Raw genomic sequence first — 5,000 nt, 5'->3', positions numbered from 1 at the left:
AAACATTAATCATATTAAGAAACAATAACTTATTAAAAGTCATCTTTAAAAAAAAATTATATCATTCATTATATTTAATTACAATAACATATTAGAATTTATCTTTTAAAAAATAACATTAATTATATTGATCATTATATTTAATTACAATAACATATTAGAATTTATCTTTAAAAAAATAACATTAATTATATTAATCATTATATTTAATTACAATAACATATTAGAATTTATCTTTTAAAACCTTAACATCACTGAAATTAATATATATATATATATATATATATATATACACACACACAATATAGGCAATGTCTGTTTATATGTGTTCCCTATAGAATAAGAGGATAGAGAATCTACATAAAAAGTGAGTGTATTCCCTTTGTAAAATTTTCCGAGGTATAGATAATGTAAGTGGGTCCCGAATCTCTAAGTGGGCCCCCTCCCAGGGGCCTATTGGAGCAGTACCCCACACCCTCTTAAAACTTCAAATATATTCATTCTAAAAAAAAAAAAAAAAAAAAAAAAAAAAAAAAAAAAAAAAAAAAATTAATTGGATTTAAAATTTTCCGAAAAAGTCAATAACAGTGGTATCAATCATTATATTACATAAAGTTAATTGTATCTCAATATCATTTACCATAACAATTGAAGACAAAACAATATTAACTTTTGCAGACAATTTAAAAAAATACGTTCAGATATCCATACTTAAAACCGTGAATTTTTTTTCAAATAAGACAAAAATTGCGTCCCTAGATTACCTATGAGTAACATTATTTACAAACTTTACGCTGTATACGACATATTTCAAATACAAGAATTGCATATTCCTGAAATCCAAAATGTTGCTTTTACAAAAAGCTTCACATAAGGAATCTTCATGTTGCAAAATCTTGATGTTGAATTTTGCAAGCCAAAACCCAAATATTATTATTATTATTATTATTATCATCTATATATTAATACGATAGCGTGTGTGTTATTTATTTTGTCACGCTTTAAAGAAAACGAAAATAATTTCATGGTATACTCTTACAAATAGATTTCCCAATTTCGTCTTTAGCACCTGACTCTTTTTTACAAATATTAGGCAAAAAAATGAGTTCTATCAATTTCCATAACCTAGATTATAAAATTAATCTTGGGACATTTTATTCAAACATGTATAGGTTAGGAACAAGATAATTGTATTGTAAATATCATTTCTTGTAATTTACATGGGTTCCGCTAGTTATTATTATTATCATTATCATTATTATTATTAGATTAATTATTATCATCCTTATTATCAGCTTTATTATTATTATTATTATTATTATTAGGAACAAGTTGCAATACAAAATCTTAATATTGGATAATGTTGTAAATCAAAACCTAAAGAATACCTAATGTTGCAAACAAAAATCATAAGGTTATCTAACGCAATAAAAGTTGCATGATCATGCTATTTAAAAGTCTTATTGTTGAATAACGATGCAATTATGATTTTAAAATACAGGAGAAAGTTGCATTACAAAATCCTAACATAATGATGCAAAGCAAATTCCAACGCTTTTATAATGGTAAATTCCAAAATTATAAATTCCAGACTAGCTATACTACACAATGATCTATGTCCAAGACGAAGAAGAAGAAGAATAGATATTTTCTCCTTGTTCCTCCTTGCCTGACGAGGGGGATATTTTTTTCCTTGTTCCTCCTTGCCTGACGAGGGGGATATTTTTTTCCTTGTTCCTCCTTGCCTGACGAGGGGGATATTTTTTTCCTTGTTCCTCCTTGCCTGACGAGGGGGATATTTTTTTCCTTGTTCCTCCTTGCCTGACGAGGGGGATATTTTTTTCCTTGTTCCTCCTTGCCTGACGAGGGGAGAAGGAGCGTTTCCATAAAGAACATATCGCTTCATTATGGCCACTAATGAAGAACGCAGTAATACTTTTGCAAATTACACAGTCCATGTGTTGGACTGGGAAGAGTATAAAGAGAAAAGAACATAAAAATTATATATATATATATATATATATATATATATAAATATATATATACCCTCTGAAGAAGTATCACGAAACTAGTCAGAACTTAATCCTATGTATCATATTTTCATTTCCCCTGTGGTTCTTTTGCATCCGAGCATCACGTTTCCCTGTGATTTTTACGCAATATATATATATATATATATATACATATATATATATATATATATATATACACACACATACATACATATATATAATGCTAGGATGCCACAGCCCACACACTCTCCGCCCTTCTTCCACCACAAATGAGCTGCATATGCTGGCCTCAGCAGTTACAACGATAAACAATCAAATAATGAAGAAAAGGTTAAGTGTCTGGTTTCAGTTCCAGTTCCATCAGAGTAGATGCTCACCAGAACGTCAGCCGGGCAAGCCCAACCCACCACTGTGGTGCCATACCAAAGCAGTAGCCTCCCCAGTAAACAGCTTAAATTCCGGTCCTGGGCGGGGATCGATCTCTTGCCATGCGAATGCTAGGCAAACACGTTACCACTGTACTAGTCAGGAGGCTACAATGTTTAAACCTAGAATATTCCGGTTTCCTATTTAACAACAAAATTCAATAATATTGCAATGCAAAAACGTTAATGGGTCGCTTTGCAATACAACTAACTCAAGATATTGCATAAAATGTAATTAAAAATTCTGATGCAAAATTAGGGCGAAAGGTGAACGTCTCATTTCTCTCCAAGTGAATCCTGATTATTTTTTCTTTTTATGTAAAATTTACCTAAAATGAATGTTTGAATATTTTTCTGACAAAGGCCTTGGATTATACGTAATTACATTGAATAGATATCTGAGTTACCACCAATTATATTAGCTAATTATATAATGATTGTCTTGAATTAAATTAACGTCGTGTAATTGCACTCAGCTCGCTATATTAATTTTGTATGTTAATAATATATTAATTGTGTTTATTAAATACAAATGAAAAAAAAAGGCTTAAAATATTAAAAATTAAAGATGGCGAAAAATGCAAATCCAGATCCAGATAATCTCCAAAATCTAATAGGGTCACCCATGACCTAAGATCTATCTGTGATAAAAATTTCGTTAAAATCCATTGGGAAGTTTTTGAAGTAATCCTGACCACAGACAAATAAATACAAAATCCGATTTTATAACTCCTTGGCGCAGGTAACAAATTTGTATTCGACCCCCTGGTCAGATTGCCAGTTTGGCCTTTTTTTTCAGGACAAAAAAAACCTAAATTTTGGCCTTTTTTTAATTGGTTAGCCTTTAGTAATATGAAAAAAACGGGCCTTAAATACTATAAATTTGGCCTTTTTCTACTAATGGGTTGGCCTTTTAAAGCTTCTGTTGATTAGAAATTGGCCTTTTCTCATTAGAAAACCTGGCAAACCCTGCGCCGTGGTCCATCTGATAAAATAATTTCTATAAGGAATATTGCAGACGACAGACCCAAAACGACCTTTACCTCCGGTTCAACTGCAATGGCGGCAGAAATTACATTTTACGGAAACGGGGAGATAAATGGAAATTACATCTCCCATGAAATACGATACGTAACCATTCAGGTCCTCATTTTATGTTATTCTCTCGTTTGGCTGAGAAGACTTTTATAAAGGATCGCTATATTTTCCTGGAGCACAGCGACCAAGAAATCTGATAATGTGACTTCGACTCTTCTATACCGGAGCATGAATTTATATAGAAAGAGCATTTCCGGGGGACATGAGCTTAGAGAGAGAGAGAGAGAGAGGAGAGAGAGAGAGAGAGAGATTCTGGGAAACGTTCCAGGCGACGGAATGTCAGAGCATTTCTCATGCTTCCAGACTCGCTGGCATCGGCAAGGGACTGGACTCATTTTTCTAAGGAGAGAGAGAGAGAGAGAGAGAGAGAGAGAGAGATCTTGTTATGGTGTAAAGCTGCAAGTTGTCTTACTACTAATATATATATATAATATATATATAGATATATATAGCATATAATATATATATACTATATCTATATATAATATAATATATATATGAGAGAGAGAGAGAGAGAGAGAGAGAGAGAGACAAGCAACCTGTTCAACGAGTGGGATTTCCCTCGCTTTCATCTAATCGAAAAGTTAGTCAAATTTCAGTATTACTTCGAAAATCAACGATTATTTCAAAATCACGAGAGAACATTGCTCTGTGACCATCATCTTTAAATATTACTAAGTTCAGGCCATTCAAACTTCCCAAATATCTGTTCGAGGCTTGAGGTGAGGGATGGCAAGTTCACCCTTCCCAAGATTCTTAGGCAGGATTGTGTTGTACTATGCTAGTGGTATTTTTAGATTTATTTCAGAATTAGGTCGTCTGTGAGCTATTTAACTTTTAAAATATATTTTCACTTTTATGGTTTTTATATTAAATTTCCTTTTATTCTTCATTTATAATAAAAAAAAGACATTGCAGTCAATGATCTATGTCCAGGTGCCAGAAACCTTAAAATCGATCAATCAATCAAAATCCTAATGTAAAGTGAATAAGGCTGATAAAGCAACGAATTTAGATTAACGAGCAAAAAAGGAAAAAGGGACAACTGCTTCAGTCAAAGAAGACTACAACGAAACATCTAACAAGCAAAGAAGAGTTACAATAAATTTCAAACTATGAGACAAAATGTTGTTTGCAAGCAATGAAAAGTGCCCATTTATTTCGAACAATAAGAGAAAATGTTATTAGCAAGCAAAGGAAGTGACTATGTATTTCAAACTATAAGAAAAAAATGTTGTTAGCATGCAAAGGAAGTGCATATGTATTTCAAACCATACAAGTCTATTAACACGCAAAGAAAAGATACAATATAATTCAAACAAAAGACAAAATTTTATTAGCAAACAAAGGAAAGTGCCTACGTATTTCCAACAATAACACGAAGCACTATTATTTCAAAATAAACAAGATTCTCAAACAATAGAAATATTGATTAAAACTCAAAAAAGACAAAATTGTTACACAG

Source organism: Palaemon carinicauda, chromosome 22, assembly GCF_036898095.1.
Source record: "Palaemon carinicauda isolate YSFRI2023 chromosome 22, ASM3689809v2, whole genome shotgun sequence".
Taxonomy (NCBI): domain Eukaryota; kingdom Metazoa; phylum Arthropoda; class Malacostraca; order Decapoda; family Palaemonidae; genus Palaemon; species Palaemon carinicauda.
Note: the sequence above shows the minus strand (reverse complement) of the source record.